At 39.0% G+C, this 12,373-nt stretch overlaps 1 long non-coding RNA gene across 1 annotated transcript; it reads right to left on the bottom strand.

Annotated features, from left to right (window-relative positions):
* Window positions 1-7,271: 7,271 nt before the first annotated feature.
* Window positions 7,272-11,534, bottom strand: Gm34211. The gene is made up of 3 exons (XR_385806.2): window positions 11,392-11,534; window positions 8,985-9,059; window positions 7,272-7,561 (listed from the first exon to the last, which is right to left on the bottom strand). It is a non-coding gene; the product is annotated as a predicted gene, 34211 (long non-coding RNA).
* Between the last annotated feature and the right edge of the window lie 839 nt (window positions 11,535-12,373).

Here is a 12,373-nt window from a genome sequence, read left to right on the forward strand (position 1 = left end):
AAGTACTAGGGAAAAACCCTTGTTACTCTTAATGGAAAGGAGAATAAAAGAATAAAAATGTATTGCCTAAGCAATAGTGATTTTAAACATAGGTTCATGATTTCTACAGGAAGGGAACTATTTCTAGAATAATTACTTCTGGGAGATTTCTCAGGGATTAAATCTGAACTTTTTTGTTGTGATCTATATTCTTTTACTTTTTCAGAGCCCTCAGGGGAAAAAAATGTGCATTTCGCATCAAAGACAAAGAAAACATTTTTCCTTATCATTGATTCCCATTCTCGGATAGCATCTTAAAACAAATATATACAGTAGTCCATTAAAATATTTTTTAAGTAAAATTATGTTGGAATGATAATGGGATATACTCCAAACAGATCTGGGGAATTCTCAGTGAAGCCCTTGACTGAAAAAAACACTACTGTATGAAAATGTATGGCTTAAAACATCAATCCCACAGTTTCCAGGTGCAACTTCACGGGACCTTATGTTTTAAACTCCACATAGGATGCAGTCAAGAAAAGGTTCTGAGCTCAACTCATCTGAAAAATACTGGATAAGGACACTTACATCACTGATGATGGGAACTGTTTCCAGCTGTTGGCAGAGGCTTCCTTCAGTCACTTGCTATACATGTTGTTCCATAGCACAGCTCACACAAGCTTGCTTCGTGTTTTGTTTTGTTTTATTTTGATTCCTTGACTTGAAAAATAAGCTTCTGGACATGGTCTTGCTTAATGGAAATTTCAGCCTTTCATAAGCTAATGCAACAGGTTCTACTTAGATGTATGATCAGCCTATATCTGACTGGCAACTGCAGAATTAAAAATGTCAATTAGAAAATATTATTCTTTCCATGGTCACTGCTGTTCTTCACTTAGTATGATTTACTTTTTTGTTTTGTTTTGGTTTTTGTTTGTTTGTTTGTTTTTTAAATATTTTTATTATGTATTTTCCTCAATTACATTTCCAATGCTATCCCCAAAAGTCCCCCATAACCTCCCCCCCATCCCCCTACACACCCTTTCCCACATTTTGGCCCTGGTGTTCCCCTGTACTAGGGCATATAAAGTTTGGGTGTCCAATGGGCCTCTCTTTCCAGTGATGGCCGACTAGGCCATCTTTTGATACATATGCAGCTAGAGTCAAGAACTCCTGGGTACTGGTTAGTTCATAATGTTGTTGCACCTACAGGGTTGCAGATCTCTTTAGCTCCTTGGGTACTTTCTCTAGCTCCTCCACTGGAGGCCCTGTGATCCATCCAATAACTGACTGTGAGCATCCACTTCTGTGTTTGCTAGGCCCCGGCATAGTCTCACAAGAGACAGCTATATCAGGGTCCTTTCAGCAAACACTTGCTAGTGTATTCAATGATGTCATCGTTTGGAGGCTAATTATGGGATGGATCCCTGGATATGGCAGTCTCTAGATGGTCCATCCTTTTGTCTCAGCTCCAAATTGTGTCTCTGTAACTCCTTCCATGGGTGATGGAAAATTGTTTCCAATTTTAAGAAGGGGCAAAGTGTCCACACTTTGGTCTTTGTTCTTCTTCAGTTTCATGTGTTTTGCAAATTGTATCTTATATCTCGGTTATACTAAGTTTCTGGGCTAATATCCACTTATCAGTGAGTACATATCATTTGAGTTCTCTTGTGATTGTGTTACCTCACTCAGGATGATGCCCTCCAGGTCCATCCATTTGCCTAGGAATTTCATAAATTCATTCTTTTTAATAGCTGAGTAGTTGAGGGGCATCTGGGTTCTTTCCAGCTTCTGGATATTATAAATAAGGCTGCTATGAACATAGTGGAGCATGTGTCCTTCTTACCAGTTGGGACATCTTCTGGATATATGCCCAGGAGAGGAATTGCAGGATCCTCCGGTAGTACTATGTCCAATTTTCTGAGGAACTGCCAGACTGATTTCCAGAGTGGTTGTACAAGCTTGCAATCCCACCAAAAATGGAGGAGTGTTCCTCTTTCTCCACATCCTCACCAGCATCTGCTGTCACCTGAATTTTTGATCTTAGCCATTCTGACTGGTGTGAAGTGGAATCTCAGGGTTGTTTTAATTTGCATTTCCCTAATGATTAAGGATTCGGAACATTTTTTCAGGTGCTTCTCTGCCATTCGATATTCCTCAGGTGAGAATTCTTTGTTCAGTTCTGAGCCCCATTTTTAATGGGGTTATTTGATTATCTGGAGTCTACCTTCTTGTGTTCTTTATATATATTGAATCTTAGTCCCCTATCTGATTTAGGATAGGTAAATATCCTTTCCCAATCTGTTGGTGGTCTTTTTGTCTTATTGATGGTGTCTTTTGCCTTGCAGAAGCTTTGCAACTTTATGAGGTCCCATTTATTGATTCTTGATCTTACAGCACAAGCCATTGCTGTTCTATTCAGGAATTTTCCCCTGTACCCATATCTTTGAGGCTTTTCCCTGCTTTCTCCTCTATAAGTTTCAGTGTCTCTGGTTTTATGTGGAGTTCCTTAATCACTTAGATTTGACCTTAGTAAAAGAAGATAGGAATGGATCAATTCACATTCTTCTACATGATAACCGCCAGTTGTGCCAGTGCCATTTGTTGAAAATGCTGTCTTTTTTCCACTGGATGGTTTTAGCTCCCTTGTCGAAGATCAAGTGACCATAGGTGTGTGGGTTGATCTCTGGGTCTTCAATTCTGTTCCATTGGTCAACTTGTCTGTCGCTATACCAGTACCATGCAGTTGTTATCACAGTTGCTCTGTAGTACAGCTTTAGATCAGGCATGGTGATTCCACCAGAGGTTCTTTTATCCTTGAGAAGAGTTTTTGCTATCCTAGGTTTTTTGTTATTCCAGATGAATCTGCCGATTGCCCTTTCTAATTCGTTGAAGAATTGAGTTGGAATTTTGATGGGGATTGCATTGAATCTGTTGATTGCTTTTGGCAAGATAGCCATTTTTACATTGTTGATCCTGCCAATCCATGAGCATGGGACATCTTTCCATCTTCTGAGATCTTCTTTAATTTCTTTCTTCAAAGACTTGAAGTTCTTATCATACAGATCTTTCACTTCCTTAGTTATAGTCATGCCAAGATACTTTATATTTTTTGTGACTATTGAGAAGCGTGTTGTTTCCCTAATTTTTTTCTCAGCTGTTTATTCTTTGTGTAGAGAAAGGCCATTGACTTGTTTGAGTTAATTTTATATCCAGCTACTTCACCAGAGCTGTTTATCAGGTTTAGGAGTTCTCTGGTGGAATCTTTAGGGTCACTTATATATACTATCATATCATCTGCAAAAAGTGATATTTCAACTTCATCTTTTTTCATTTTGTATCCCCTTGATCTCCTTTTGTTGTTGAATTGCTCTGGCTAGGACTTCAAGTACTATGTTGAATAGGTAGGGAGATAGTGGGGAGCCTTGTCTAGTCCCTGATTTTAGTGGGATTGCTTCCAGCTTCTCACCATTTACTTTGATGTTGGCTACTGGTTTGCTGTAGATTGCTTTTATCATGTTTAGGTATGGGCCTTGAATTCCTGATTTTTCCAAGACTTTTATCATGAATGGATTTTGGATCTTGTCAAATGCTTTTTCTGAATCTAACTAGATGATCATGTGGTTTTTGTCTTTGAGTTTGTTTATATAATGGATTATGTTGATGGATTGCCTTATATTAAACCATCCCTGCATCCCTGGGATGAAACCGACTTGATCAGGATGGATAATTGCTTTAATGTGTTTTTGGATTCGGTTAGAGAGAATTTTATAGAGTATTTTTGCATCTATATTCATAAGGGAAATTTGTCTGAAGGTCTCTATCTTTGTTGGATCTTTCTGTGGTTTAGATATCAGAGTAATTGTGGCTTCATAGAATGAGTTGGTTAGAGTACCTTCTATTTCTCTTTTGTGGAATAGTTTGTGCAGAACTGGAATTAGATCTTCTTTGAAGGTCTGATAGAACTCTGCACTAAACCCATCTGGTCCTGGGCTTTCTTTTGCCTGGGAGACTATTAATGACTGCTTCTATTTCTTTAGGGGATATGGGACTGTTTAGATCGTTAACTTGATCCTGATTTAACTTTGGTACCTGGTATCTGTCTAGAAATTTGTCCATTTCATCCCGGTTTTCCAGTTTTGTTGAGTATAGCCTTTTGTAGAAGGATCTGATGGTGTTTTGGATTTCTTCAGGATCTGTTGTTATGTCTCCCTTTTCATTTCTGATTTTGTTAATTAGGATTTTGTCCCTGTGCCCTCTAATGAGTCTGGCTAAGGGTTTATCTATCTTGTTGATTTTCTCAAAGAACCAGCTCCTTGTTTGGTTGATTCTTTGAATAGTTCTTCTTGTTTCCACTTGGTTGATTTCTCCCTGAGTTTATTTCCTGCTGTCTACTCCTCCTGGGTGAATTTTCTTCCTTTTTTTCTGGAGCATTTAGATGTGTTTGCAAGCTGCTAGTGTGTGCTCTCTCTGGCTTCTTTTTGGAAGCACTCAGAGCTATGAGTTTCCCTCTTTAAATGCTTTCATTGTGTCCCATAGGTTTGGGTATGTTGTGGCTTCATTTTCACTAAACTCTAAAAAGTCTTTAATTTTTTCTTTTTTCCTTCCTTGACCAAGGTATCATTGAGAAGAGTGTTATTCAGTTTCCACATGAATGTTGGCTTTCCATTATTTATGTTGTTATTGAAGATCAGCCTTAGTCCATTGTGGTCTGATAGGATACATGGGACAATTTCAATATTTTTGTATCTGTTGAGCCCTGTTTTGTGACCAATTATATGGTCAATTTTGGAGAAGGTCCCGTGAGGTGCTGAGAAGAAGGTATATTTTTTTGTTTTTAGGATAAAATGTTCTGTAGATATCTGTCAGATCCATTTGTTTCATAACTTCTGTTAGTTTCACTGTGTCCCTGTTTAGTTTCTGTTTCCACGATCTGTCCAGTGATGAAAGTGGTATGTTGAAGTCTCCCACTATTATTGTGTGAGGTGCAATATGTGCTTTGAGCTTTACTAAAGTTTCTTTAATGAATGTGACTGCCCTTGCATTTGGAGCGTAGATACTCAGAATTGAGAGTTCCTCTTGGAAGATTTTACCTTTGATGAGTATGAAGTGTCCCTCCTTGTCATTTTTGATAACTTTGGGTTGGAAATCCATTTTATTCGATATTAGAATGGCTAATCCAGCTTGTTTCTTCAGACCATTTGCTTGGAAATTTGTTTTCCAGCCTTTCACTCTGAGGTAGTGTCTGTCTTTTTCCCTGAAATGGGTTTCCTGTAAGCAATAGTATGTTGGGTCCTGTTTGTGTAGCCAGTCTGTTAGTCTATGTCCTTTTATTGGGGAATTGAATCCATTGATATTAAGAGATACTAAGAAAAAGCAATTGTTGCTTCCTGTAATTTTTGTCGTTAAAGTTGGCATTCTGTTCTTGTGGCTGTCTTCTTTTAGGTTTGTTGAAGGATTATCTTCTTGCTTTTTCTAGGGCATGGTTTCCGTCCTTGTACTGGTTTTTTTTCTGTTATTATCCTTTGAAGGGCTGGATTCGTGGAAAGATAATGTGTGATTTTGGTTTTGTCATGGAATACTTTGGTTTCTCCATCTATGGTAATTGAGAGTTTGGCTGGGTATAGTAGCCTGGACTGGAATTTGTGTTCTCTTAGTGTCTGTATAACATCTGTCCAGGATCTTCTGGCTTTCATAGTCTCTGGTGAAAAGTCTGGTGTAATTCTGATAGGCCTTCCTTTATATGTTACTTGACCTTTCTCCCTTACTGCTTTTAATATTTTCTCTTTATTTAGTGTATTTTTGTTATGATTATTATGTGTTTGGAGGAATTTCTTTTCTGGTCCAGTCTATTTGGAGTTCTGTAGGCTTCTTGTATGTTCATGGGCATCTCTTTCTTTAGGTTTGGGCAGTTTTCTTCTATAATTTTGTTGAAGATATTTGCTGGCCCTTTAAGTTGAAAATCTTCGTTCTCATCAACTCCTATTATCCCTAGGTTTGGTCTTCTCATTGTGTCCTGGATTTCCTGGATGTTTTGAGTTAGGGTCTTTTTGCGTTTTTTATTTTCTTTGATTGTTGTGCTGATGTTCTCTATGGAATCTTCTGCACCTGAGATTCTCTCTTCCATCTCTTGTATTCTGTTTCTGATGCTTGCATCTATGGTTCCAGATTTCTTTCCTAGGGTTTCTATCTCCAGTGTTGCCTCACTTTGGGTTTTCTTTATTGTGTCTACTTCCCTTTTTAGGTTTGGATGGTTTTATTCAATTCCATCACCTGTTTGGTCGTGTTTTCCTGCAATTCTTTAAGGGATTTTGTGTTTCTTCTTCAAGGTCTTCTACCTGTTTAGCTGTGTTCTTCTGTATTTCTTTAAGTGAGTTATTAAAGTCCTTTTTGATGTCCTCTACCATCATCATGAGATATGCTTTTAAATCTGGGTCTAGCTTTTTGGGTGTGTTGGGGTGCCCAGGACTGGGTGGGGTGGGAGTGCTCCGTTCTGATGATGGTGAGTGGTCTTGGTTTCTGTTAGTAAGATTCTTACATTTGCCTTTTGCCATCTGGCAATCTCTGGAGCTAGTTGTTATAGTTGTCTCTGGTTAGAGCTTGTTCCTCAGGTGTTTATGTTAGCCTCTATCAGCAGATCTGGGAGACTAGCTCTCTCCTGAGTTTCAGTGTTCAGAGTACTCTCTGCAGGCAGGCTCTCCTCTTGCAGGGAAGGTGCCCAGATATCTGGTGTTCGAATCTGCCTCCTGGCAGGAGTTGTGTTCCACTCACCAGAGGTCTTAAGATCTCGTGGGAGATCCTGTGTCGGTCCTTGCGGATGTCCGGAGACTCCACGGGCAAGGAACCCCGGTACTGGAGAGGACCAGAAGGGACTTGTGCCCCTGATCAGGCAGGGTTATCTGCTTCCCTAGTTAATGCAGTTTCAGCTCCCGCAAGATTGAATTGGTGCAGACACTGTGCTCCACTTGCCAGAGGTCTTAAGATCTCGTGGGAGATCCTGTGTGGATCCTTGTGGTTGTCTGGAGACTCCAAGGGCAAGGAACCCCAGTGCTGGAGTTGACTGGAAGGGTGTATGATTTACTTTTAACATAAATGACATGAAAGGTCAAATCGAATTCACCTCAGCAATCTAAAATTAGTTAAACAAAGCTTTTTATTTGAAATGTTTTTTATTATTAGAAAAAAATCAGTCCTTACAAATTTTATATATTAAACAATAATAAAAATATAAAGAAATAAGGACTACATAATTATGAAAAACATTTTTGTTCATTAGGTTTTTTCCCCCTGAGATTGTACAAGTTCAATTCTTTTTTCACTTCTCATGTTTGCCATGCCTTTCCAATCCAAGGAACCTTAAACACTGCATGCGAATCATCTTAGCTGATGAAAATGATAGATCATAGGCTTCAAACACAAGCGTTAAAGATCAGCACACTCCTATATCTACTGGAGCATCTGTCCTATGGCCTGAGGACTTGTTCTCTGCCCTTGAGATGATCCTCGAACCTGCCCTGGATCCTGGAGTTGAACTCAGCTGACATCAGATAGCATCTTCACAGCCACAAGCAAGAGGCACCTGCACAAAAGAAATCCTTCTTGTTATAAACATGCATTATCTGTTTTATAGAAAAGTTTACTTCCTTAAACAATGTGTTTAATAAAGAAGAACAGACGCAACTCCATTCACTTTAGAAGCAGATCACAAAGGTTTTAAGTTATTCACACTGAGAGAATAGTTCCTGTCTTCTAAACACAGTTATTTAATGTGATCAGTGTGTGTGTGTGTGTGTGTGTGTGTGTGTGTGTGTGTGTGTGTGTGAATATGATCATGTGTAAGGGTACCCATGTGAGAGAGATACACCTGTGTGTGTGTATGTGTGTGTGTGTGTTTGTGTGTGTGTGTGTGCAAAAGACTTGTGGTTTTTTGGGCACCGGCCACGATGGTTTAGTTTGGTTTGGCTCAGTATCCCTTACAGGCCTGCTACTCACATAGTAGGCTAGGCTGGCTGGCCAGAAATCTCCAAGCAGCTTCCTGTCCTTGCTTCCTTAGTACTGAGATTACAAATTCTCTGGATTTGTTTTTTGTTTGTTTGTTTTGTTTTGTTTGTTTTGTTTTAGACATGGGTTCTAGAGCTCAAACAAGAGCCTCCATGCTTGCAATGCAAGAACTTTTGCAATGCAAGAACTTTACAAAAGAGATATGTTACCAATTCTGCTGTGTCATTTTTAACAAGTTCCTTTCTAACTTCTCAAAATGAGTTTCTCTAGAATCAGTTAATCAGATGATAGATTTGAAAATATCTAACACAGCCCTGGCATAAAATGAGTCTAAATGCATCCGTTATACTCGTGGCATAAAGTATTACCAGTATATTGGTAAATTCTTCTTAAATGCCCACTAAAATATACTGAATTAAATGTAAGAACAAAGCAGAAGGATATTACTATAAATACTCCACCTCTTATCTGAGTTTTAAATCCCAGAAATTGAAATTTTAATGTGTAATTAGAAAGGAGCCTGACTTATTAGTAGAGGTGATAAGACTTTATGGATTTTTTTGAGGCTCAATAATAATAATTTCTACAGAGATTGATGCTATTCCCAAACTATTAAACTACTTAATACAAGTTCTGTAAGTTAATAATTTAGGAAAGAATGAAATGTATTTTTTTAGTAACTAGAAATAAGAAAAGGGCCCCAAAACGAATGTTGTCAAGCTTAGAAAGAAGAATTGGCTTCTGTTCTGACAAGAGTTAATCAAATTGTAGAAGCTTACCACCCCTGAAACCCACACACCCACACAACTAGGTTTGCTGTTTCCTGTTAGCTGTAAGCTGTCTCCATTTCTGAACCATGCTTGTACTAGCTGTAGGGTGTAAAAGTACTTTTTTTTCTGGATTATATATTCTGCTCTTGAGACAGAAGAAAGAAAAACAAATGTGAATCTACATGATGGTGTTTAACATATAGGAAGAAGGTATACATTCTTCATACTTACAGTGACCAGAGCCAGTCGTGCAACCAACCCTGACATGGATGGGAAAGAGTACCAGGAACAATATCTATAGATTTCCTAGAGAAGGAACGAATAATTGGAAGCAATCATGGATGCACTACACTACAACCATAAAATAACATGCAGGTGAGAAGACAGAATACACTAGATGTCTCTATACAATAGAAATTGATAATGACAGATATTTAATGTAACTGACCCAGATCTAAAGATCTCTATCCATTCCATATACAGTTACTAAACCCAGATACGATTGTGGATGTCAACAAGTGCTTGCTGACAGGAGCTTGATATAGCTGTCTCCTGAGGGGCTCTGCCAGTGCCTGACAAATACAGAGGTGGATGCTTGCGGCCAACCATTGGACTAAGCACATGGTCCCCAATGGAGGAGCTAGAGAAAGGACCCAAGGAGCTAAAGGAGCTTGCAGCCTCATAGGAGGAACAACAATATGAACCAACCAGTACCCCCCAGAGCTCCCAGGGACTCAACCACCAACTGAAGAGTACACATGGAGGGTGTACTCTAGACTCATATGTAGCAGAGGATGGCCTTGTCAGACATCAGTGGGAGGAAAGACCTTGGTCCTGTAAAAGTTTGATGCCCAGTGTAGGGGAATGGCAGGACAGGGAAGCAGGAATGCATAGGTTGGTGAGCAGGAGGAGCGGGGATGGGATAGGAGGTTTTTGGAGGGGAAACCAGGAAATGGGGATAACATTTGAAATGTAAATAAAGAAAATATATAATAATAATAATAATAATAATAATAATAATAATAATAATAATAATAATAATAAAAGAATCTACCTAGAAACCTTGACAGATTTATAGGATGCTTCTAAGGGATGCAGGTAACTAAGTTTACTGCAAGTAGTAAAGTCACATCTGGTGCTAATACAATTCAGACTTCGATTAATTTGCACAGGTCTGGCCACCAATTTTCATTAGTGAAGCTTTATCATGTTATGTCACATAACAAAAGAAAAAGAAAAGAAAAATACATTGTTCAGCTTTCATAATAACAAAAAAAATCCATAGAAATAGAAAAAAGAGAGAAGGAGGGATGAGATAAAAATCACTCACTGTGAGTGGGGGACTAGGAGGGGCAGCGAATTGGATATAAAGTGAATGAATGAATGAATGAATGAATGAATGGGAAAAGAGTAAAAAGGAAAGGATACGCCAACACTGGGAAAGAGCAATTAAAAGCAACTTTTAAAAACTTGCAAAGCACCTGCACAAGCCCCATCTAGCTATGGTTCCCAAAGATTTTCTCTTTTTACTCTGATGAGCCTGCTTGGTTATCTGACTTGTCCTTTCTCTATCACAGTCCTCGAAACCATTTCTTTTTCTCTTTCCTTAGTCCTTTGATTATTATGTGATATGGGAAGTTTCTTTTCCAATCATTTGTATTTAGTGTCCTTAATAAGCATCTTTCTTTAGATACGGGAATTTTTCTTCAATGAATTTGTTGAAAATATGTTGGGTCACTGACCTGCTTTTCTTCTCTTTCTTGTATGTTATTATTTGTAGTTTTTCTTTTTTCTTTTATCCCCATATTCCTTCATGTTCCATTTCTGGGTTGTGACTTTTCTAATTCCCTATTTTCTTTATCTTGGTGATCCATATCTTTTACCTGGTCTTTGTTACATGATATGCTCATTTTACACATGATCCAATCTGTCAGTGATATTTTACTCTGAGTTCTTTGATTTCCTCAATCTTTCATTTGGGGTTTTATTTCATGTTGGCTTTCCTTAGAGTTTTTTTTTATTTCTTTATTAAATTTCATTTTAATATCTTAAATTGTTTTGATAATTTCACTCAACTGTCCTTTCATGGTCCTCATCAGGCATTGTTCATATCTTCTCTGAGTTTTTTAATACATTTATAATGCTGTTCTGAAGTCATTGTCTTCTGCACTGGCTAAGTAGCTTTTCTCAAAGATCAATATGTGGAGGATGTCAGTTTCTAAAAGAGACATTTTGCCTAGGCTATTTGTGTTGTCTCTATTTGGGGGTTGAGCCTAGTCGTCTGGAATCATGCCTTTGGTAGGGTTTCTTGGTATTGGATAATTGTCTGGATCACGGATTGGGTATTATTCTAACCTATTATACTTTACCTCAGCTAATTGGTATTCAATCTCGGGGTTGAAAGTTCTTGTCAGACTCCACACAAGATGTAGATGCTTAGTAGGGTTATAGCTAGGGTGACTAGCAGGTATTGGCAGTGATGGGAGGATCTGGCAACACACCAGCTGTTATGGAAAGATCCATCTGGGTTTGAATACCCACTAAATATAATTTTTTCATTGAAAATATATTCTTCTCTCATACAATACATCCCAAAGACAGTTTCCCCCTCCCTCATCTCCACTTACCCCACACATACCTCTCTCCTCCCAAGATCAACTCCTCCATCAATGCCTCTCCAGAAAAGAGCAGGTCTCCAAGAGACAACAGCCATACAAGACAAAACAAGGTACAATAAGACAAGGCAAACACGCTTATATTAAAGCTTCAAAAGCAACCCAATAGGAGAAAAATACTCTCAAGAGCAGGCAAAAAAAGTCATAGATACACTTGCTCCTGCTGTTAGGAGAGTACAAGAACACCAAGCTAATACCTATAACCTAGCCAGGCAGTGGTGGCACACGCCTTTAATCCCAGCACTTGGGAGGCAGAGGCAGGTGGATTTCTGAGTTTGAGGCCAACCTGGTCTACAGAGTGAGTTCCAGGACAGCCAGGGCTACACAGAGAAACCCTGTTTAAAAAAAAACCCTATACACAGAGGACCTATTGTGAACCCAGGCAGGACCTGTGCTTGCTGCTTCAGTCTCTTGGAGCCCATGTGAGCCATGCTTAGTTGATTCAGTGGGCCATGTTCTCCTGGTGTCATCTCTTCCCTCTGACTTCTACAATCTTTACTTCTCTCACTGGGTTTCTCAAGCTCCAATTTAGCCTCTCTCTGTTTCTCTCTCTCTCTGTCTCTGTCTCTGTCTCTCTCTCTCTCTGTCTCTCTCTCTCTCTCTCTCCCTCTCTCCCTTCCTTCCTCCCTCCCCTCTCCCTCCTCCTTCCCCCTCCCCTCTCCTAATCCATAATGTTTGGTGCTGGAGGAAGCCTCTCTGATGATGACTGAGCAAGGCACTGATATGAGTATAGCAGAATATCACTAGGAATCATTTCATTCGTTTTGGTGTGGGTCTTGGTTTGTCTTAGTGTTATTGTTGCTGTTGTTTTTGTTTGAAAACTATAAACACAAAATTCTTAACATTGCCTCTCTGCCCCACAAAAATCAGCCCTCTCCTTAAGATCACAATCTCAGGAAAGCCTACCTAACCACCAAAACTATGAAGCCAAATATGTAACTGTTA

Source organism: Mus musculus, chromosome 17, assembly GCF_000001635.26.
Source record: "Mus musculus strain C57BL/6J chromosome 17, GRCm38.p6 C57BL/6J".
In the NCBI taxonomy this organism is placed as follows: Eukaryota; Metazoa; Chordata; class Mammalia; order Rodentia; family Muridae; genus Mus; species Mus musculus.